The following is a 24,941-nucleotide window of genomic DNA, read 5'->3' as shown; positions in this document are numbered from 1 at the left end:
GGTGGGTAATCGCTATGACCAGGATCAAAAGACTTGTATCATTATAAATGTTTTGAACAGCAACGAATAATATGCCTGCAGTATTGCCCTTTATCAGAGGTAAATGGTACATCTTTTCCAGTACATCTCACAGACCTGCTGATAGCAAATCTGTATTGTTTAACATGTACAATTTAAATATCAATTGCTTTTGTCTTGATCGGGCTTTGAACATATTATCTGCTCAGATCTAAGAGCTAGAAGAGATAGAGGAGGGTGGTTAAACAATTAAGAACTTAAAATTTTATACGTGAAAATTATGTGCCCATAAAGCAAGGTAAAATGATTTGATAAATTGCTCAGTCATATTCTTTGAATGCATCATTTTCCTATATGTATTATTACAGGAATTTCCTTGCAAAGTCCTAAAATACATAGTCATTGTATTATAAATTCTGTCAGTCTTCAAACGTCTCCTAAGATTGTATCTTCATAGCCTTAATTGATTGATGTAGCAATTAAAAAAAAAAAACCTAAGTGCTACTGTCATTTTATCCTAGGTATGCTGCAATTAGGATGTCACTAACAACTATGAAGAAACCAAGTGCATCATCTCTGCACATATCCCCACATAGATTCCAGAAACTAGTGAGTGTGCTTTAAAAAAAAATCACAGTTCACAGTATTTTCTTGATGTTCTCATTTGGTAACCAAAACCACCTAGTGATTCATGTTGTTGAAAAACACTGCTAAAGATGGCTTGCTGCATTTCTATCCAGCAACGTCCACAGAGGCCAAAAAGGCTATCCTTAAATATCCAGGCAGTTTTCCACAAGAGGGTGAGAAAACTCCACCCATGCCATAGAGCTCTCATCTAGCCCTGGGATGTCACTGGATCTGTGAAGGATTTCACACCTAGGCGATGGCATCCATAAGTCTTTGAAGAGGGCCCAGCTGTACCTGCTGCCCCGGAAAGCCCACATGGCTAAGATCCTTCCGGTGGTTTGGCATTCTCTCCTAGGGCTTCCCGGAGAGGTAGCTGTGCTGTGACTCAGCTGTGAGCCATGGCTGGGCCTTCTTCAGTCCTAAGGGAAGAATCGAGCAGAGAGAACTGAATGTTTGCTAACATAACTGCCATCTGCCACCATTAAGTCTTATGGTGACAGAGTGCACGCTAATGCCAGCGAGACTGAGAACACTCACCATCTGCTCATTGCCCTGAAATAAAATGAACTAGGTCATCTGGATTTGGAAGCCTCACTGGAATTACTGACATCCACTCCCAAACTTAAGGATGGAAAATGTCCCCCAACTTGATATTGTTCAGGTCACCCAGAGAATTATTTCCTTGTAATAGAAAAAAATATAAATCGATAATAGTGTATGTATTAACTATAGAAGTATTTCTAACATCTACATTATTATATTCCTAAGCAGTGACATTACACATTACTATATATTTCTATGGGAAAAAAATAATTGAGTAGAGCTGGTGATAAGGCTCAATGGATAAAGAAGTTGGCCTTTGGCAATGCTAACTGACTACCTGGGTTTGACCCTGGTACACACATGAAGCCAAGAGGCTCAATGACACTATACTCTGACACCCACACATGTGCCATGGCAAGCACCTCACAGAACTATAGCATTCTATATCTGTATCTATATCCATATTTTTACCCATATCTATATTTATATAGGCATACATGTTCATGGAGAGAGTGAAAAAGTAAGTGATAAATTCAGTTCTTTATATTAGCCATGACCTGGATTATTGATCTCCTAAAATGTATATGCCATAGCCAACTCTATTTCCAAGAGTAAGTTTCAATTAAATTAACTTGAAAAAAAACTTAAGCCTTGGTGGGTATCAATAACAGACATTTAGACCACTTATCATGTACAGACTTGGAATACAACTACTGGCATTATCCCGAATTCCCATGAGAGTTACCGCTCATAAACAGACTTATCAATAAATCTCTATTCTTACCAATGTCTGCTCATAGAAATATCTGCAGCGTCTATTCCTTAAGTCTCTAGTAATTTGAACAGAATGTATTTCCAATTACTAAGAACATAATGAGCCCCTACTGTATGTCCTACATAAAATATATCATTTTAAAAAAAAAGAGAGGTTTAATCTTTCTCACTTCCAGTGTAATTCCTTACATGAGACATAAAGATTATACATAAAGGCAAAGCAAAATGCCAGATCACATGAAATGCCTCAGAGTACTTCACCCAACTATAATTTAACTAGACTTTTAGTTTTCTCTTGCACGGTACCTCGAATTCTTCCCATTGCTTTGGTCACCTTCTGCTCAATGTTTGTTTCAAAATCCCTTAATATGTTTATTTTTACTCTCTATCTGTCCTTGGAAGCTTCATGACAACATATATCATATATGATTGTGTTCATCGCTTTACCTTCAGTGCCTAAGCATATCAGAAAACCAGGTACATTCACTAAGATTATAGTGAATTCTTTTTTAAAAACATGCCATACTCGCTGGGCAGTGGAGGCTATTACCTTTAAACCTAGCACTTGTGAGGCAGAGGCAGGAATATCTCTGTAAGTTCAAGGCCAGCCTGGTCTACCGAGAGAGTTCCAGGATAGCTAGAACTGTTACACAGAGAAACACTGTCTCAAAAATACAAAATGGGGGCCATACTCATAATCTGGTGGGATAGAACTCAAAATGAAGCATAATTGAATTATTTCTTTCACCGTCTTATTTACTTACTCAGTGGGTGTTTGTTCGATATGTGTAATGTCAATATTGTTTTGGATATGGTGAAAATAAGTATAATTGCTGGCCTCATGTGTCTTCACACTAGAGGAGACCAGCATTCAGTCATTAAGTTGTTAAAATATATCAGGACAGGGGAGAGATCTCAGTGGGTGATGCATTTGCTGCATAAGCGTGAGGACAGTTTGGATCCACAGAATCCATTTGAAACCTGAGCAGGTGTGGGGACCACTCAGCACCAAGGAGGTTTACATGATGGGTCCCTGAAGCAAGCTGGCCAGCTAGAACAGCTAGAGTTGGAAATTTGGCAGCAGGCTCTGCCGTGATAACATTTGCAGAATCACTGAGGAAAACACACAGCACCAGCTTTTGGCCTCCACATGCACACCGACACATATATGCCCACACACATATAAATAAGCAATCATGCATGCACATACCATACGTATATTCACGTGCAAAAATACCATATTATGCAAATATATCATTGCAAAAATCTAAAGAATAACAGTGGTAATGCAGGTTTGACCTACCCTTAGGCACGAGGGAGCAGAAAGGTGTATGGAGATTATGATTTTAGATAACAAAGAAAGCATCAAAGCGAACTAGAAGGAAATAGAATCTGTTTTCTGGAACTTTCATAAGAATTAGAGGCAGCAATGAACAGTCATTTCGCCTGTCTTTCCAAAGATGGTTGAAGCTAACATGGAAATTAGCATTAGGTTTTTGAGGGATTTTGTTTTCAAATTCATGAATGTTAGATTTTCACATTTTAACCATAACTATCTTTTAGATTCATTGATTTTCGATGAACATATACTCCACGGAGTTTTGCTTTGGTAACCAATCAATAGATCACAAACTGTGCACTACTTGAAAAGCAGCAGGCATGAATCAAAAATTCTTCAGACAAAAATTAATTTCACACATATCAGAAGATACTAGAAAATGAGAAAATCACACAAAACAGACTAGGAAAGAATAAAAACAGTTTATCAAATCATGTCCTATGCTTATTTTTTTTTAGGAAAAAATATTTCTCTTTTTAAAGTTGTCATATAGGTATACTGATGGCAGAAGTGTTCCCTATGAATGGTTTATTTTTTCGCTTCAACTGCATGAAGTACTTGTGAGAGGGGATGAAATTGAGAAATACTTTCATAAAAGAGCTACTAATTTGTAGAATTCCTCTTATAATTTAAGAAGGTAGTGTTTCATAAATTATAGAGGAAATTGGGTATGATTTTTTGGAAGGCAGGCCCACACCCCATCAAAACCAATAAAACTGGGTAATGACCATGAACTAAGTCTCGAAGATGAGGTTCCAAGAGCTTGGGCTATGCCAGCTATTATTTCCTGAATAAGACTTTATGCTGGATCCAGAATTCATTCTCTCTGACCTCCAGCCAAGAGAGGAAGTTGTGTGGCTGACCAAGTTTAGCACTTGCTCTGGGGATTTCTCTCTAGCTGAAGCTAAAAGGATACTATAATTGGTCGCCAGGCTTGAACTTAGCACATTCTGTATTTAGAAGGCTTGCCCAAGCCCATTAGATAGTGATATGTTGAGAGAACAGCCACTGGGTTCTGGTAAGGAGGGGGCAGATAGGGAGGATGGGCAAGATGGAGAGCGAAAGAGAGGCCTTCGTCTATACCACTGACCTTGGCAGTCAAACATAGCTGAAGTGAAGCTCGGCTTTAAGCTAGTTGCTATTTCTAATCTCCACCAGTTTTTTCTCTTCAATACAGAGAAGAGTACCCCTCTTTTATTTACATATTTATCTTTATTTTTGACAATTTTAAACTTGTATACAATATATTGTGATCATACCCACCCCCTTGCCCTCTTCTATCTTCTCCCACTTCTACAGATACTTTCTTCTTCTTTTCAGCTAGTCAATTTCCTACTTTCACATTTGTGTGTGTGTGTGTGTGTGTGTGTGTGTGTGTGTGTGTGCCCAACTTGCCATGGCTGTTGCTATTAAGAGTATATAATAGACATCTAATCCCTTAGTGGCAGAGTGTTGTATGTATAGCAAACACTTGAATGACTGCCAGATAGCAAACAAAAACAAATAGATTTCATTATTATGGCTGCTATTATTATTATTACTTGCTTATGAAAGAGAGAAGCGGGATAGAATACTAAGTTTTCAGTGAGGCTTGAAAGAGGTAGTTTCTTTTCTAAATACTCAACTGCCTTGATTCATTTGGCTTCTCCAGTTAAGAACCAAAGAACTGTTCCCATGGGAATGATTGAGCACCCTGCTCTCCCAGTGACATGCCAGAGTAACTCCCATGGAAGAGGTGTTTTAGTCTGATAGAAGCCAGGGATGCCCAAAACCTTATCGTTTTTAATTATTTCTTTGCCTTTTGTTTTGGTTTTGTTTCTTCTTCCTTTTCTTCTATTTATGTTTTAGTTCATTTTGATAAGGTCCCTTGTTGGAGGCAAAATTAAACTGAGCTCTCTAAATCAAACCTTGTTGTCCAGTCTGTTTTGACACTTCTGTAAAGTGCTCTTGAGAGGTTCAACCTGGAAACCACAGCAGAGATAAGTGTCCCTATGATAACTCAGAAAAGATGGAAAGATAAATAAGTAAAGAAAAGATGAGAAAGCCAAAACAAGTCCTCTGTGGCCCAGCTTGAAGGCTGATTGCGGTATTGTGGAGGAAGTGGGTATAATCTAGATGAACAATTGCCGTCAAAATAAAATTATGGCTATGGGACACTGAGTCATATGCTTCTGAGAAATGGGGGAGTTTTATTATTTCCTATGAAAGTGTCAAAATACATAAAGGTATTTGCTTCTTTTCAATATCAGCGTACTGTGCTTCCAGGGAAATTTTCTGAAAAGATATTTTAAAGCTAAAAACTAGACTTTTAGGGGAAAAAATGTATTTTCTCTGGCAAGTGAGTGAAAGTAATGTTCTTTCAAAGCCCCCAAGGAAAAAGTAAAATAAGTTTTACCTTAACAGGAAGAAGGAAATCTTCAATGTGAAAAAAGACAAGGCAAACATTTGAATCCTCTCTTCATTTACAATTTGCCAGACAGCTAGGTAGGGCAAGAGAAAACTATCTTGAGCTATGAACCTCAAACTTTCTGGCTTCCCTATAAGTTTCTAGAAAGATCAGTTTCATAGTAGGATGTTTCTTTCCTACTATCCAAAATGGAGGTCAGTATCTCCAGCGATTATTTATGAGCGATTAGTATCCCTTCCCCGATCTCCCTTCATCTTCACCATCCATCCTGCTTAGCCACTCTGCAGCATTATGACATGCTTGTACACATGGAAATACACAGAAGACCATGGGCTGGCAATTATTTATTTGGGTGGAAATACCAGAATGACTGGCAAAGAGTTTAGAGAATAACTAAGAGAAAAGATGTTTTATATTAGTCATCTTCAGCCACCATTTCAAAATATCTGAGAGGGGAGGGAAAATATTTTGTCTCACGGTTTCAGAGACTTCAGTTCCCGGTGTGTTGATCCCACAGCTTCTGCCTAATAATGAAACCGTAGAGGAGAAGTCGACTCCCAAGATTAAATCATAAACAGTACCTGGTTTCTACCTGACTCCTTGTCTCAACACACATCTCTTCTTTTCTTCCCTCGTTTCTCTTCTTTTCTTGATTAAGTTCACCAGTCCAGACAGCTTGTCAAGTCACTGGAGTCCAGAATTTAGGATTTGCTGCATTGTGCTGCTGTCTGCTAATCTGGGAACAACACGCTAATGCTTGAGCATCCCTCTCATCAACCTGGCTCTCTTTTATTTAAGTTGTACCACCTGGAGCCAGCAGCAATTCTAGACTTGTGAATCTCTGGTTTTCCCAGCTGCAAGATGTGATTATATTGTCTAAGACTTGTAAACAGGTCAATGCAATCTATGTTTCTTTGTCTATTGAACCAAAGAGTTGACTAGAGTGAATTGTCTGTGAGTGTCCTGGGCTCCATACGTCTTCATGGGCCTGTCACCAGGCTCTGAAAAATCAGGCTTGGGCAACCCTGTCATTTAAAAAGCCACTCACTTCTTCTCCCAGGACTTCCTTCACATATTTCCCTTGAAACCAGGAAGGCTTTTGCCCTCTTCTTTTCTCTCAAAAATTTGCTCCAGCTCCTCAGAATTTAAATGGGTATCTTCCTGGATGGATGCCTGGCACCCTAGCATCCAACTGATATTGTTCCATGTCTTCTAACTATCTTAATAGATCAAATGATGACCTAATATGTCATTTCAATTTGTCAGCTTTCTGTCATTTGATGTCTTCTAGGTTATAAACTTCCTTATTTTATGACTGGGTCTGCTGAAATTTTCTAGAAACAGGGATCCATCACCTCACAAAAATGAAAATTTAGGGCAATTATTAAAAAATAGTCATTCATCTTTATCCTTTCTGCCCCTGACTATACTGAAGGCCCCTCATACCATTTACAGTCTTCCTTTTCCTCGGTACTTAGATTTCATGAATTAACTTTGAGTCCTATCATTCTTAATCTGTTTCTGAAGTGAGTATTTTTACACAAGTTTTTTAAGCCCACTGGTGTTTCCCTATTTCTATAAAATGAGTGCAATAAGCTGGGAATAAATGAAACTCTTAGAGAAGTAACAAAAGAAAACAATCAATGATGCTGAATTATTTCAGGAAGGGCAAAGAAGAGGAGGAGGGGGAGGAGAAAGAAGAAGAAGCAATCAGACTGCCCATAAAACATGTTCTCTTCAACTCACTGCTGAGAACTGTTACCATTAAGCTAAAGACTACTAATCTGAGAAGCCATTTCATGCTTCATGTTTTTGCAGAACATACTGCCATTCCCAGCTCTTGGACCTCTGCCAGCAAGTACGCTGGCCTTGATTATGGGGACACGGTGGCTTTGGACAAAACTCCAGGCATGCTTGTTTGTTTCTAAGGCCAGGCCTATTGGACTGCTGGCTGAACCATGGTGAGCAAACAGAACTGTTTCCACCGATTCTGTTTGCAACAAAGAATTCCTTCTAATTCCCCTGTCCTGTGTGTTGCCAAATTCTTAAAATACTGTTCATGAAGATTTTTCTGTTGTTGTTGTTACCCGCCTCAGAGCCCAGAGGCAGGAACCGAGCCAATGCATCTGGTGTAACTTGGCCCCATCTCACAGATAATTCGGTGTTTGAACAGCTCCCTGTTTTAAATTGTTATTATTTTGGAAACCTCTAAAGCGAATCCTTGTAGATGTACAAGATGAGGGCCTCGTAGCGATATAGATCAAAGTCCAATTTCTTACTCACAAGGGGCATCATCAAATTGGGTAAATGCAAACCAATTACTGTTGCTCCCTATGTCCTCAAGAGCAAAGATCTACCTGCACGGGAGGCAGGCACATATTTGTCTGCTTTGTGTCATTTTCAGGATAATGTCCGCCATGAAATATACACATTATAACCAGCAGTGAAAATTAAAAATCACAAAAGTTTGGGGAGAGGAAAAAAAAACTCATTCAGAAATTCCCACCCTACACCCAGTTGTACTCAGGGCAATGAGAGCATTTTACACTAGATTTTTCTTCCGCTAAATGCTGGCATCACGCTTACTACTTACAAAGTAATTGCGTTTTATAGCTGACTCCACATTAGACGGATATGGAGTGAACATACTATTAATCTCTGTGACCTACTTTCTGATTAGCATTCATCTGTGCAATATGGTGATGATAATAACCACAGCGACTGTGGAGTGGCTTCGTGAATTGTGCTGTGTGTTCCATGGATTAACTCATTTAATTCTCCCAACGCATGTATAAGGAAGCCATAATTACTATGCCTACTTTACCAAAAAGAAACCTGCGACCTGAAGAGTTGAAATGATTTACTCAGTGACTCAAAGCTGGTCAATGGCAGGGCTGGGATTTGAGCCTCTAACCTCAGAGCCTGGATCCTCATGGCCACACTGACTTGCAGTCTTGAAGGAAGGCAGGGAGAGGGATGCTGCCGCTCTACACAAGGAACTGCACACGCTGGTGGTTATGCAGCCAGAAGTGTGTTTTGCTTTCGGAAGTTGCCCACCAAGCAAGCCACAGTGCAGCGATCAATAACTAAGTGCCGAGAATGTGTTTTCTCCTCAAGGAACATTGCCAATTTGCTTTGCAGTTTCTAAGCAAATGTGTCTAGCAGATCTGATAAGTGGCAGGTAATTATTGGATCCATATCCCTTCCTTGATTTTCATGTTTTCTCAGAAAGCATGAGTGCTTTAAGCTCAAGGACCAAGCAGCGTGGAAAACTCTACTGTCAGGATGAATTGCAGAACGCTTCTCAGCTTGAGATGTTTGGTCACTGTTCAGATGCACAGCTCTTCATGCTACAAACTATTGCACTAATGTAAACATTAACCATCCTGTGAAATAAATTACCAACACTTCCTTACAATTGCGGAGTTTAGATTTCCCCCCAAACGCGGCACCTTCTCTCTTCAGGTTTAATAGCAGCATCGAAGAGAAAGCAAAGTCAAATACCTTTTGTGACTTGCAAAGGAAATGTCTACAACAGGTTGTGTTTTTGAGTGCTAACCCCAATACAGTTTGTGGTTCTACATGGTATCTTTTGGTACTGTCTAGCTAACTTAAGTAGACCTGGTCTATGGTTTCAGCTGCTCATTTGTTTCCTACTGGTTTGTGATGCAAGGAGCCACCACAAGTTGAATTCTGCCATTTATTCTCCTCCACAAAGAAGCACGTCCTCCTGAAGACATCTTCTCCCCTTGAATTGTTCTATCAGCTATGTAAGCTGCAATCATGCATACACAAAAATGACGTATTCTATCTCATTCATTTTGAAAGGGATATACTAATTCACCTTCAGGATCTCTATATCCTAGTAACATAATATCCCTTAGGTAAAGTTGTTTGCAAAACTTCAAATGTTAACAGGCTTTTAGACATCAGTAGCCATCCCTGTTCACACTACCTAAAAGGCTTGAACCCTTACCAAGGCAAGGTGAGGTATGAGAAAGAAGTTACATAAAGATAACAACCAAGGCAAAGCACTCTTCATGGGGAAAAACAGTTAAATCCCTCAATCTTAAAAGTATTGCCTTAGCAAGTTTCTCCATTAAGTGAAGTGACTCTGGCCCTATCCAGAGACAAACTGCCTTTAACCTGTGACTGTGACCTCTGAAAATAAATATAATGGGGAAAAGCCACAAAGAAACAAAACAAGAGAAAATCAGAAATTTCAGAAGGGAAAAACAACAAAGCTGACATCCAAATATGTAATCTTTTCCAATATAGACTATTTTGCACACTACGTTGTTATTGCAAAAAGTCATTAAAGTTATGGCTTGTCCTGGAACTCCAAGTCACACAATAAACACACTGGAACTGGAAATAATGATATAACATTATGAAATCATCATCACATGACCCTGAAATGTTAGCGAACACATCATGAAATAATCACAGTTTGCAACCAAAGCTTTCTCCGTTTGCAAAGGAGTTGGGAACACTTGGCTCGGAGAGCAGCCTTATTTTTCAAGGACGGCCTGCAAAAAAAAAACTGGCTTCATCGGCAGGAATAGGTCCGAGCATCTAAATGCATGAAGAGGATCTTCAGAAGAGAGCCGGAGCCTCCCACTTGCTCACTGTTGGTCATCAATAACTTTGTACTGATCCGATTATAAGATGCAAAAGGAAAGTTTCCTATGTGTTTGTGAAAAGCAAGTGTGTTGAAGTAAGCGAAGCATTTGAGCACTGTATATCCGCGTGTGTATGCTTTGGAGATTGGCTCCGAAGCCTTCTCTTGGCTGGGAGGACTGTGGAACCTCACAATTACGATTTACTATTGTCGCAGGTTTCTGTCGGGAACTTTCCTCCCTTCTGGTTGACCTGAGTCTACGTGAGAGGCAGAATAGGGAACTCTCTTGAAAACTTATGAACAAAACTACAAATGAGCTTTTCTGAAGCACCACATCAGGTTTCTAATAAGCGTGTGTGTGTGTGTGTGTGTGTGTGTGTGTGTGTGTGTGTGTGTGTCAAAAGAAAATACTGTCTGAAGAACTTATCGTCAAATGTATCTGCTTTTATCCAGGGACACTGATGTCCGATGAAACTCTCAATAAAGTGAAATCAGTGCTTTACTTAGTCACCACAAGAGAGGCTTCTTTCAGCAGTGCATGGCAACAGATAGAGACACATAGCCAGATATTGTGGAGAGAGAATCTAAACAGGAGATCTACATCAGATCCCTCCCCCAGAGCTCAGGGAGCCACACGGAAGAGGAGGCAGAAGGAGTGGGAGACTCAAACTGATGGAAGACGCCAGGGAAACAAGGCCTTCTGAATCAACTAAGCAAGGAGCCTGTGAGCTCACAGAGACTAAAGCAGCAAGCACAGGCAGGGTCCAATGTGTCTGCACCAAGTCCTCTGCATATATAATACAGCTTTCAGCTTGGTTCTTTATTATTTTTTTTGCATTCTTTTAAAACATTTTTAAAACAGTCTTAATTTACATACCAATTCCAGTTCTCTCACCCTGCTCTCCTCCAACTTCCTCTCACCACAACCCCATCCACACTTTAGAGAGGGTGAGGCCTCCTGTGGGGAGTGAACAAAGTCAGTCACATCTCTGGAGGCAGGACCAAGCCCCCCCACCCTTGTACCTAGGCTAAGCAATGTATCCCTCCATAGAGCAAAACAAAAGGTTTAGGTGAGGAGGGGGCAATAAATAGAAACTGTATTTAATCTGAATACTATGTGTATGTATAGAATAGCACATTGAGTTCTATTAATGTGTACAATTTATATAGAAGAATCTAAAATGAAAAGACATAATTTGAAGTCATAGACATTGTTCATCAAAACTTTAGAAATATTAGTAAAATAAGCCATAACTGCTAATCATATCATTCCTAAAGTTAATTATTCACACGTGATCTTCTCTTGTCTGCTGGGCCTCTACTAAATTAAGTTTAATAACATTTAGATTAAGTAAATCATTAATTCTTCATCCGAGGATCTTTCCTAGATACTGTCATTTGTCTTTCATTCTAATATTTCATGATTAAGGATTTACAATTTAAAAAAGTAGTGATGTTTTTGTCAATTCTTTGAGAATTTTGTACAATGTATTTTGATCACATTCATTCTTCTCTCTGACTCTGATCAAATCTTTCTTCCACTTCCTTCCAGCCAACTCCACGCCTCTCTCCCTCTCCCTTTGAGTCCAGTTCGTGTTGACCAACTTCTCCTAGGCATGAGGTCTGCAGTCCTTGAGAAGTTCACATGTGGGTACTGTATTTACAACATTTCTACCCCTTCCCTCTCAAATTTCTCTCTCTCTCTCTCTCTCTCTCTCTCTCTCTCTCTCTCTCACACACACACACACACACACACACACACACCACCCAAATCCATTTAATGTTGCTCACATTCACATTTGCATATGTTTAGATAACTCGTGGGAGTGGATAACCTTTGAGGGATATATATACATATATAACCCATGATGGTTATATATAACCTATGACTGTCACTGGAGAAAACCCATTCTCTCTCCCTCAGTAGCCACTGAGTAAATATAGCTTGTCAGCTAGGGCGTGGCCTTGTGAGTTTTCCTCCATCCATTCTGGCACATTGCCTGGCCTACTCTTTGTTCAGATTTTGCTCGGGATGCTATATTGTTCATCAAAAGGTTTTGCAAATAATCTTTTTGTGTCCATTTGTGTCCTTGGCTCTTAAAATCTATTACTGATGACATAGAAACAAAATGCTAGAACAGTTGATAATATTATCTCTATTGTTTATATATTCCTTATTCAAAAGTACAGACGATAAGGAATACAGAAACATTAACATGATTTATGGGAAATACAGAAGCCTGAGAAAGGCATATCCATGAATGTCACAAACTAATAAACATACACTCCATGTCCTCAGCTCTATGCTGGGAATCAAATGGATTTACAGAACCTAGCAACAGCACACTCATGAATGATATTTATATTTGGAAAATGAATACATAGTGTAAAACTCTTCTTTAATTCAAATTGTATTATAATTTTTCTATCTAGATAAATCACCGGAAATTAAGGATGCATTATTTTTTGAGTCACGCTGTCTCCCGTTCATTGGTATAAATCACTATTCCAGTCAAAATCTTGCAAGTATCTCACGATCCTCCATCATCTGTCCTTTCACTTTGTTGAGCGTTAACTTATTTCACAGCTTAATTTTTCATTTTTCTCAGTTTATATATGCATATAATTTTCTTCTCTCTCATATATACATATATATACATATATAATACAAAATTTTCTTTTGACCATTAATACTCACTTTAGAAAATGAAGATGGGAAAATAAATAATTCCTGCATATTTTTCATGTTTTAGAATGTGTAAAGAAAAAAAAATCACTGTGGGATCATACTATTATTTATTTATTGACCTTATTCAATAGTACTTCTTCTAAAGTCTGAAGTTACTTTCTTAAAAAGGGATTTTGTGGGGTTTCTTCCTAATGCCACTCTATCTCTAGGAAAGAAGAGTCATTTTGAGGTATAAACTGAGATCAGGGGAAAAGATACCCTCTTTCTCCAGAGTATGAGCCCCATGGGACACCATCCAGCCTCATGGATGAGACCATGAGACTATAGCGGTACAGTTGGGGCTGATGGGGATTAACCAGTTTTTATTGGAATCTGACCCCAAAGTTGCTGTAGACATGCCTTCAATTCTTTCCTTTGTAATCAATATCAGTTCCCTTTTGACCTCTCTTTGCTCCTTTTTTACATATCTGGAAAATGCTAAGATGCTGAGCCCTTTGCCCAATGACCCTCCTCCACTTAATTCAAAGTAGATTAAGTAGACCATGGTGAATATTTTAATATATTTTTATTGCTGTGTTTCAAAATTTTTTTCCAATGACAACAAAATTCCTCACAGGAAAAAATAATTTATATTGCCTTGTAGTTTTGACAGACAGAATCATCATAGCAAGCAAATGACATGGGAAGTCCTTCTGTATATGTGTTGCTTTTATTGGTTAATGAATGAGCTGCTTTTGGCCAATGGCTTAACAGAATATAATCAGGCTGGAAGAGATATATAGAGAGAGTAAGCAGAGTCAGTGAGAAGCCATATAGCCTCCACCAGAGACAGGTGTGCCAGAACCTTGCCAGAAAGTCATAGCCATGTGGCAATACACAGATGAACAGAAATGGGTTAATTTAAGATATAAGAGTTAGTCAGAAATATGCTTAAGCTATTGGCCAAACAATATTGCAAATAATATCATTTATGTATGGTTATTTTAGTTCTGGGCAGCCGGAAATGAATAAACAGCCTTCCCCAAGAAGCAAAACGGCAACAACAGGTTGGGACTCACACTGACAAGAACAGGAAGCTGGGTGATCACATTGAATCCACACTCAGGAAGTAGAAAAAAAAAACCAGCAACCTCAAAGTCCATACCAAAAAAATATCTTCCAGTAAGTAAGACTCTGCCTCCTGGAAGGTACCATATTCTTGCCAAACAGTAAGGGTAGGTTGGAGACCAAGCATTCAAACACATGAGCATATGGGGAGAGTCCATACTCAAATCATCACATTTGATAGTGAGTGAGGATGTTTCCTTTAATTCTCATCTCCTCTCCATAGCACCACTGTGAGTAATATGCAATAATTATTCCCATTTGGAGGTAGTGGAAACTCACATTTAGCTAACTTAATACACTTGCTCTAGGTTGTGGTGACAGTGTTGAATTGTAAACCTAGATCAGATTTAGAAGCATGAGTCTTAACCAACATGCTATATTCTCCTGCATACAGCTCATGACTGCAAAATTATAGTGAAAAGTCAAGAGGGGAAATTCCACACTTGTCCAGCCAGAATGCATCTTCCAAAGTAACAGAAGGCCCTCATGAAGACACTTCATCCCAAGGATGCAAAGATTTCAAGAAGAATGTCTGAGAACTAATTTGGATACAAAAGTGGATAATTTGTCCTACCTCTATGTCAAATGTCAGAAATCTGGCTGCTTTTCCCCCTAGATTTTTAAAACAAAAAAGTTCAAAATGTCATCTGTTTCATAAGCCCAAAATTACAATGAAGGTACAAAGAAGAAATACGATAATCTGCCACACTTATCAGCCCAGTGACTAACAATGCTGCCTCTGTGAGTTCCTTTGCCTGTTTAGTTTTTATGCAAAGTATTCTAATCATGAGGCCATCCAGTCTTAAACTAAGGCAGCCTAAAACCCTCAGTGTGCTATGTCTACCAAAGGCAGAAGATTAGGATATCTGCTTCATCCTAAGCAAACAGCATTTCAGGCACAAAATAATCAACCAGACCACCTCGCTTCTCAAATTAAGAGGAAGAAAGTCATTCTGTTTGTGTTCACTCTCTACCTGCTTATTTTATATCAGAAACTCTGGAAGGTATTTTACCCATTTAATTATCTCTTATTAGAAGAACGCAAAAGAGAAACAAGGACTCCCCCACACTCCTTCACCACCTTCTCTTGTTCATTTCCCAATAATGCTGTGACCATCTTGTTAAGATTAAAAATAAATGAAAGGAAAACAGCTCTTTGGTGATTATGGAGTGTCCAATGTGCCCAAAATGCTTATTCTCTAAGTTATTTCAGATGAGGGGGAGGGGCTTTTCTTGTAGGTCTGTTGAATCAGAATCACATTAACATAGAACACCTTAGCAACTAAGAGAAACTTTGCAGATAAAAGAATCTCTAAGTGTGTGATTTCAAAGGAGGAAATAATTTGTCTTTGGAATGATTAAAATAGCCACAAGGAAGCTGGCCCTGCATTAGATAACACCATGAAAATAACTGCATAGCAGTATGTGTCTTTGAGAAGAGTTCAATATATTCCTGTTTCTTTTTCCATTCAGTGTCCTTGATAAACTCTGTAAACATTTGCAGTCGGTTTGTTTAAAATGTGCAAAATGCATTAGTTATTTTGAAATTTCCTATAGATTAATATCCTGGGGCTTTTATTTTAAATGTAAGATATAAGAACTTTTTCCATGCTATTTTATTGTAAAAAGGAACTGGAATCTTTTTCTTGAGCAATGGTTTACGATTCCAGCATTCTGAGGGCTGAGGCAGGTGACTCTCATGTTCAAGGCCAGGCTATGCAGCAAGACCTTTTCTCCACAGTAACAACAAAGAAGTTATTCTTCTCTTGAGGACAGTTTTGATTATCATAAATAAATTTCATCAAATACTGACAAAATGGGAAAATGTGGGATATAAAATATGTATTTGGATCATAATGTCCAATAATACCTATTGTGTATTTATTAGCTTTGTGATAGATAAATAAATAAATAAGCTGTCCAAAAAAAAGCAAAATCAGTTAATACTTCACAGTAAGCTGTTTTTCATCATTAATTTCCTATTTGGAAATAATTTTATTTTTCTTTAGACCATGAGTGTCTTTAATGTGTCTTCCTGGAGAACAGATATTGAGTCTCTGAGGCAGATACCCACAGGTCAGAGTTCACCAGAGAGGACTGAAGAACCGTGGCTGGGCGGACATCAGACAAGCAGTAGTGCCATGTATTTTTATGCTAAGACTTGCCAGCAGATACTTTAATCCATCTCACTGGGCGTTCTGGAGCAAGGCAAACATCACAGAGATGTTACACAAGGAGGGATTGGTTCTTATATCACTTGATCCTGCAGTGAACAGTCACTATAGGCAAACTGTCCTCAAAGACAGGCGTGTCCTTAGGTGAGACTGTTTCTGTGGGTAAGACAAATTCTGGGGGCGGGGAGCTTGGCTGTGAGGTGCTGTTAGCATCCAGCAGGTGAAGCTGCTGAAAGCCCAACTGCATTGCCACTGGAAGACAACCAGGCAGATCTACATCACCCACAGCATCCATTCCAGTGAAAAGTAGTTACAGGATAAAAGAGAAAGAATACATTTCTTCGATTTATGAATACCACTCTTACAAACCAATCTGCCTGTAATGTTCGATGTCCCATTTCTCTGGCTCACAATGGGTTACTTTTAAAAGAACATACTAAATTGATTTTGTCCTATGACATCACCTAGAATAATGCCCAATTTCATCAGTAGAGGAATTTGTAACTTTTGCTATGCATTTCTAGCTAAAGCCTTCTCAATTCACCTCGCCTTCTCAATTCACCTCATCAATGTTATATTTCAAAGACCTGTATTCCTTTTATAGGGAGCTTATCACATGCAGAGAACGGTTCTAGGAATGGGAGCGAGAGAGGTAAAGAGCATTCTGCTTTCTAGAGTTCACTGGCAGGTAGAGCAAAATGCAACTCTACAGCAAGACAACTATTGTGTCATAGGTGTCTCATTCACGGGGAATACCCAAACTAAATGCTTCAGGCATACCATTGCGAGGGAAGTGTGGTGAGGTCAGATGCAATCCAGTAATGGTAATGGAGAGAATTGGGATAGTTATAGCCACATTTCCCTAAAGACAGTATCCCATTAAAAGAAAGCCCTCTTAGAGGAGGGCCAGTCTCAACCAAAAGACAAGAGAAGAGAGAGGGAAACTGAAAATAAGGACTAGTGTTGACCAAAAAGTAAAGAAAATGAGGGGAAAAAATGGCAAGCATCTCCACTATGCTTTCTGCAGGATGTAAAGAAGGAGGCAGGTTGAATGGATCTAGGACTGGATTCATTGTAATACTTCTAGTGGTCTCTACAGACCTGGAGCATTGTGGTTTCCAGAACAAATAGATCCTGTAGACAGAGATAAATATATAAGGGATTTAATATGAGAATTGATTATGAAACTCTAGAGACCAAGCCTCCTCATAAGCTACTATCTGCTAGCCATAGAATCACCAGCAAACATTCAGTTCCGGTCAAAAGGTCAAGGAAAATGGTAAGCCAACGGTGTGACTGTGGAGTTCATGACAAGGACCTGGAATTCAACCAGGGGAGGAGGGTCCTACCGGTGTGAATCTCATTATCTGAAAGTCTGAGTGTCTGGAGTTCTAGTGTCCAAAGGCAACTTCGTATCCCAGCGTTAGAAAAGAAATGGTCTTTTCTCTGCCTTTGAAAACAGCTTTAGAGAAAACCAAATTTGATGATGCCACCCACATTGGTAAGTGCAGATGTTCTTAGTTGGCCAATTCAAACACTAGCCTCTTCTGGAAATTTTCTCACAGAAACACTCAGAAATTATGTTTCCCGCTCTCCCTTAAACTTAGTCAAAAGAAACCTGGAATCAACTATTAATGACTAGGTTAACTACTGCCTGATCCTGGGCAATTAAGGGAGTTGCTTTGGAGGTTTTCTTAATAAGGGGGGAGTTGGGAAGCATGGTCTGGATTAGCTGTTCCAGGAGAAGAATTGACTGTCCTCTACCCAGAGCCTCAAAACTGGGTCAAGACAACATCTTAAAAATTGTATTATTTAAAAATTGTATTCCTAGGAGTAGGACACCCTAGAAGAGGCCATGTTTCAGCAAATACCACTGAAGCAGAATGGCGAAAGAATGACAATGTACAGTTACTGCTATGTGGAATAAAATTGTAACACTCACCACCTACCCAGAGACAAAATTATGGGGGAAGTTGAAGTTAAAATTCAACCATCCAGTTATGAAGAATACAGATGTGAGAAATAGGTGCTTTTTCTTGTAAAATACATTCCTTCTGGAGTGAAAGCCACTTGACCCTCTTCCACAATATCAATTGATATCATCAGCTATAGTGTTGCACAGGGACAAGCGGAGGGATGCTAGAATGTAGTGGCAGGCGTTTTGTGACTAAGATTCCTGTTTTCTTTGGAAAGATGATTTCAACAAGTCTGCCTGGAAATCCAGATGAAATGTGAAAAGCTCTTTGGTATCATAGGAACCAAGAGAAAACTGTCCAAGACTGCCAGGGCTAGCTCTTCTCTCCCTCAACACAGCAAAACCCTAGTCTTCATTCTGCTTGCACTGGTCCTCTTATGTGTCATTCCCTTCTACGCTGCCTCTTCGTGTGTGCCTCATTCATCTCTCTCCCCTCTTTCACTCTCTCACCCTGTCTCCTCCCATCTTCTTTCCAGTCCCTCACATTAATTTAACCCCAACTCTTACATAATTTTGGAGACAATATCCATGAAGTCTGATAAATTAAAAGACGTGCCTATCTTGATTTTATGGCTTAATTTGTCTGCATTGTTGTTATCTTATTATTCTAACTCTTCTCTGTCTTTCATAATAGTCATTCTCTAACTGGCCTTGGAAACAGACAACCACTCCTGTTAACTCTTGAAAATGCCAGTCTAATCATATACCTCCTGTTAGTATTCAGGCACCTGTACTGGCCTACCCTTGGGGTCCTGATGGGATACCTCCTCAGCTACAGCTACCAAGAGCACCTCCTGTGCATATTTGCCTAGTCCTGTCTCTGTTGGCTCTGTCTTTCCCTCCCTCCTTTCTCCTCCCTCTCCCTCTCCCTCTCCCCCTCCCCCTCCCCCTCCCCCCCCCTCTCTCTTTCCATCATTCTTGTTCCAGGAACCAGTCTCTGATCCCATCTCTGCCCTCTTCTCTGTCCTTTCTGATCCTTCTATCTCGTCTTCCAACATATCGTCATCCTCCCATGTGAGCCCTGTTGTGTGGCGTGACTCCTTTCCCGCCACTTTTGAAATCATAAAACCTCTCCACCTCCAAAACCTTACATGACCTTCAGTTTTTTATCGCAGAAGTCTCCAAAATGGGTACGAAGAGGTTCATTGGGATGAAAAAAGAAAACATTCAAATTCCTATTTATTTATGTTCGTCTAAAAACATTTAGAAATACCAAGCATTTTAAAGATAGGTTTCTCTTAACAATATCCCACTGCTGCTCATGATCAGATAGAAAAGTCAATGTCTCTGGTACATCTACACCTCCCTGCACCCCTTAAACATTTTACCAGTGGATAGCATAAGAATTTCTGCAGTAGACATTCTTCTTTTAAAATGACCTAATAGAATCTTTTAAAACATTATGTAATGAGATGATCGAGAGTATTTGCTGTGGGACAATGGTCTGTACCCTGTCACTTGTATTTTAATAAAATGCTAATTGGCTAGCAGCCAGGCAGGAAGTAGAGGCAGGGCAATGAGAACAGGAGAATTCTTGGAAAAGGAAAGAGTCATTATCCGATGCTGAGGAAGCAAGAGGAGAATGCCTCTCTGAGAAAGGTACCAAACCACATAGCTAACACAGACAAGAGTTATGGGCTAATTTAAAGTGTAAGAAAGAGTTAATAAGAAGCCTGAGCTGATATACATTATGATTGATGTAGACTTCTGTGTGTTTCTTTGGAACTGAATAGCTGCTGGATTGGGCAGGACAGAAGCCTTTGTCAACAAGTATTGTTAGTTGTCTCCCAAACAGAAATTTATTGGCTATTTCATAGCTGGGAATTTAAAAAAAAATATAGAATGCCATTTAAATAAATTGATATGTTTGTCTTATAAAGATGGTTGCTCTATAAATGTGGTTTCCCTTTCTGAAGTGTTCTGCCCATAGTGACTAAAAAATGAATAAATACATGAAATCTATACCCCAAAGCAAAGATCAGGAGTTGGCAGTAAAGTGAGATGATTCATGTTTGAAAGAACTCAGGTTATGTTTAAGGTGATGTAAAAGGGATATTTGGAAATATGTGTATAATTTTACTGCTGAAAAACAATTCTCATCTACATTTTTTTTAAGTGGGAAGACTTCCCATGTGTTAAAATAGCTTCTAAGCTCACAGTATTATTAGGTTTAGAAGTTGCTTGTTATTAGAATAAACTATAGCACCTCCTGATAAAAAGGGTCAATAGTTGATATTGCTAAAGATGGAAATTTACTTCTCAGATTTCAACACCAGTCTCTAGACGATTACCAGTGGGATTGGAAAACAAATATCATGATGTATCAGGTATAAATAATGTTGGGGATATCCTCTGGAGCTGCCCCCTTCAGACCCTGCCCAAAGAAAGCCCACCAAACAGTGACTCCACCCTGGGAGGATATTTAAGATCTGGCCTACAGACCTTCCCTTGTCGCTTCTCTTTTGCTGGGCCTACCCAAGAGTGTTTTGCTCAGATTAAAACCTGGACTTTAATTTGGCTTGACTGGTTTATTGGATTTTATTTTATTTTATTTTTGGTTGTTTGTTTGGTTTGTTTTGGGTTTTTTTGTTTTGTTTTGATTTGGTTTGGTTTTTTGAGACAGGGTTTCTCTGTAGCTTTGGAGCCTGTCCTGGATCTAGCTTTTGTAGAAAAGGCTGGCCTTGAACTCACAGAGATTCACCTGCCTCTGCCTCCTGAGTGTCGAGATTAAAAGCGTGCACCACCACCTGGCTTGACCAGCTTACTGTATTGGCAGAGTTGCCCACTACTGGCCATTGTTATCTTATCAGATATTGCATCTGATAACAGTGGGCTAGTTCCATTTGCATCTACAAGCCTTGTAAAGATCTTGTGCCCACTGTGGCAGTGGGCAAACCAAATTAGAGCAAATTCTCAAAGAGTTAAACTGAGATTTCATCAGTCCTGAAATGTTTCCTCACTCTAAATAATATAGTTAATATTTAATCATGCTATAAAATATTAACCACATATGGGGAAAAGAAATATGAATCACGTGTGATTAATAAGTAAAATGAAATAGCACACCAAATTATATGAATTATTGGATTCACTTTACATAGTTATATAAATATTTTCATGTTAAACTTTTGGTTGTTTATGGATGGTATACAAAATTTAATAAGTTTGTTCCTCATTTCACAGTCTTGGCAGTATTGACACTCTGGGGAGCAGTTAGGTCTCTGTGGTAGAAAGCCAGACAGACTGGGTAGCAGCGCCACTAGGTTCCAGTCACCACCAACCACAGTGCCACAATGAAAGGGCACATACATTCCCTCCCATGCCCTGGCAGACAGGCATGTACCACTGCAAGTCCCTAGTGCATCCCCATTTTAAAATGGAAACTCTCAAGACCAGAATTAACTTCTTGAACTGTCTAAATAGAAACTACACATTTAATTAAATTCTCTAAAATCTCCTTTTCTAATTTTGTCTTCTCCGGTTCTGCTCACTGATCTTTCTCCACTCCCATAGCCTCAGCAAGTGTCTTTTATCGAGCAGTATGTCAGCACCGTTATTTATCCTTGAGGTTTTTCTCGTGGTGAGACTCTCCCTCATTTTTTATAGAACCTTTTTATTCATTCTTTGAAAATCTGTCTCAAATAATACCTCCTTTCTAAGGCTTTTTTTCCCCAAATTCTCTGCCTTCAAGTATAAAGCTTATCAATATGTCTCAATTTTACTTTTATTTTTTAATCACAGATGTCTTATGTTTCTGTAGACTGGAGTATTTCTTTTTCTCCTCAGATGTATACCCTTGAGATTTTGCTCACACAAATGGAAGTTATTATGAATGCTGCTGGTAAGATACTCATGAATGATGAAAAGTGGGTTATAATAAAGGTTTTTGAAAAGATGGAAAGGCAAAACATACTCGCAAAGATGGTTCAGATATATTGCCATTTGAAAAAGCACAATTCATAGAACATTACATATTTACATAATAGTTCAAGGAAAAAGATTGTGGATACTGTGATATGGATTCAGAGAAAATGAGTGGCAGGATTCAGCAGTAGTGATTGACAGTGGCCATTACTAGGAAATATGAGTTCGATTTTTTTTCTATCATAAGCATGAATTACTTTGATAATTGAAATTTTGACTAACTTTTCTTGGCTCCGTTCATTTTCTTGTTAGAAATTTGCATCCTTTCAGACTACAAACTGAAAAGTCTGAAGTCACACCTCCATCTGCACATGGGGTGACGGCCATTTTATGACTGTGTGTTAGGTCTGAAGTTACACCTCCACCTGCACATGAAGTGACGGCCATTTTATGACTGTGTGTTAGGTCTGAAGTCACACCTCCATCTGCACATGGGGTGATGACCATTTTTATGACAGTGAGTTTGAAACGCTGCCCTGGCCTTGGGTCCACTGTCTTCACCCAGGATTATCTGTTTGACAGAAACTTCTGAGTCCATCACCAGTTAGTCATGAAAACTTTCCTCTTGGTATTTCCTCTGTGTGTCCAGAGAGATCCTATAGGCAAGCACTTGGAAGGCAACCCTCCATTCCTTCCCCAGAGGAGGAAGGCTACTTCTTGTAGAAGAGCATTAAAGATTAGCACTGGAACAGAGACGGTCCACATCTCTTTTTAATTTACTAATAAAGAGAAAGTTTTAATAAAGATGTTTGTTTTATTGAAAGTATCTCCTGGACCAAAAACTAAATGCCTCAGCGGGTCTGCCAGTCATTCACTTAAACAAAAGTCCATTTAGATTTCTCTGTTTTAGTTTTCTGAGTGGAAAAGCTGTCCGCTGATAGGGGAAGGCAGCTTCTACCTTTTGTCTCTCTTTGGCATGGCTCATCAATGCAGTGAATAATTCAGTTCATGTAAGTATTGGGCTCAAATTTCTACCTCTTGTACTAAGGATGAAGAGGGATGACTACGCCGGTTTCAAGCATTAGTAGTGGAAAGGCTGACTCCCAAGGCCCACAAGAGTACCAAGTGAAATTTTTGAAAGACTGGAAAAACTTTTATGAACATCAGCTTTGTAAGAAATACATTATGAAAAGCTACTCAATGATACCATTTTCGGAACAAGAACATTTTTTGGTGATTTTTTTATTGCAAATTTCCACAGAAAACACAGCTATTATGTATGTTGAAAATAGTCTAATTCTGAGTCACTCAGTAAAGATTAAAGAAAAAAAATGATGATGGAAAGAAACCTATTTGAAAATCTCGTGGAGAAATTCTTTCTAAAGCAAGTCCCACTTCCCCAGGAGCCTTCCTCTGTTCAAAGGGTCATTTGATGAAGAAGTTGATTTCTCTGAACATCTATTGCCTTTCATACAGAAATCATAAATTTTTAACTCCGTCAAAGATGGGAAGTCATATAGAAATAAAACAGTTTACAAGATAAAATCGTTAAAGACACAGAGTCATTCCAAGGGCATTGTATTACTTTTAAGAAAATGAATCGTGAGCTCCAACACAAGTAAAGCAAAGAACAGAAGCAGAGGCTAGAAGCAGGGGAGTGGTTGTGGTGAGACATCAGGCAGACAGGGAACCAAGAGACTACCCACTCAAGGACAGGGTTCTTGATGCTAAAGTCTCTCTGCTCCATGAGAAACAAAGTAAAAAGTCAATGCATCATGTCCATCCTGTGGCTCACATTCCTGGCAAGATTTGTGAGCATCTTCCACATCGTACTTGTGGTATAATTAGAATTTATTGCATTTCGGCATTGCAAGACCAAACATGCAGTAACTTGCTGTAAGTGGCCTCAGTCTGGCATCTCAGATATTTCCTGACCTGCCCAGAGTGTTGCCATCTTCCTTTGACCTCCCGTTCCTGGGCTAAGACGGAGCATTTCTTCTTAGTTGACATGGAAAGAGGAAAGTGGCTTTTAGCACTGGCTGCATCCTTACCATCAGAACAGAACAATAAATTTTAAAGTGGGAGGCTTTTTTTTTTCGTTTTTTTGTTTCTTTTTTTTTTTTGGTCTTCAAATATAAGTTTTAAGAAAGGGAATGCCTGTACTCTGCAAGAAATAATGACTCTCACTAGCTCCCTCAGGGGAAAAGAAAACGAGGAAAATAGCTGTGTGTTTATTTCTCTCCTCCTGCGGCTACAGGCGCTGATGGAGTAGAAGTTCTTACTGTCTGTGGCAGTTTCGTACATTTAGAACATAGACAATAAAGACCTGTTTGCCAGATGGATAGATAAGTGCCTGCATACGGTGCTGCACTGGCCATAACCCTGCAGTCGAGATAGCTACGTAGAAAGTAAAGCTGTTGCCATTAGATTTGAAACACCGACTCATAGTCAATACAAATATAGCCCTAACATCAGCTCTGATTAGAGAAATAAATTTACAATTCTTAAGAGCTTGTCCAAATGTCTGGCGTTGGGGGGATGACACGTCTACAGTCGGTCGGTGCTGTGTATATCTGTGCAATTTAATTTCAATGTATACCCTAAGTAGTATCCCAAATACGATTTTCTTATCAAGTGACATCATCAGAGCTATCAGAGTTCAATAAGAAAAACAGAGCCAGTGAGAGAGATATGTTAAAGGGTGGACTGTAAAGAAAATGCTGGAACTGGCAAAGGAAGTCAGAAGTCTAAAGGGCAGCCGGGCCCTCCCTGCACACGCTGCTGTTGAGATCCACTGCTTGCA

Source organism: Microtus ochrogaster, chromosome 24, assembly GCF_000317375.1.
Source record: "Microtus ochrogaster isolate Prairie Vole_2 chromosome 24, MicOch1.0, whole genome shotgun sequence".
NCBI lineage: Eukaryota > Metazoa > Chordata > Mammalia > Rodentia > Cricetidae > Microtus > Microtus ochrogaster.
This window is presented reverse-complemented; position numbering follows the sequence as displayed.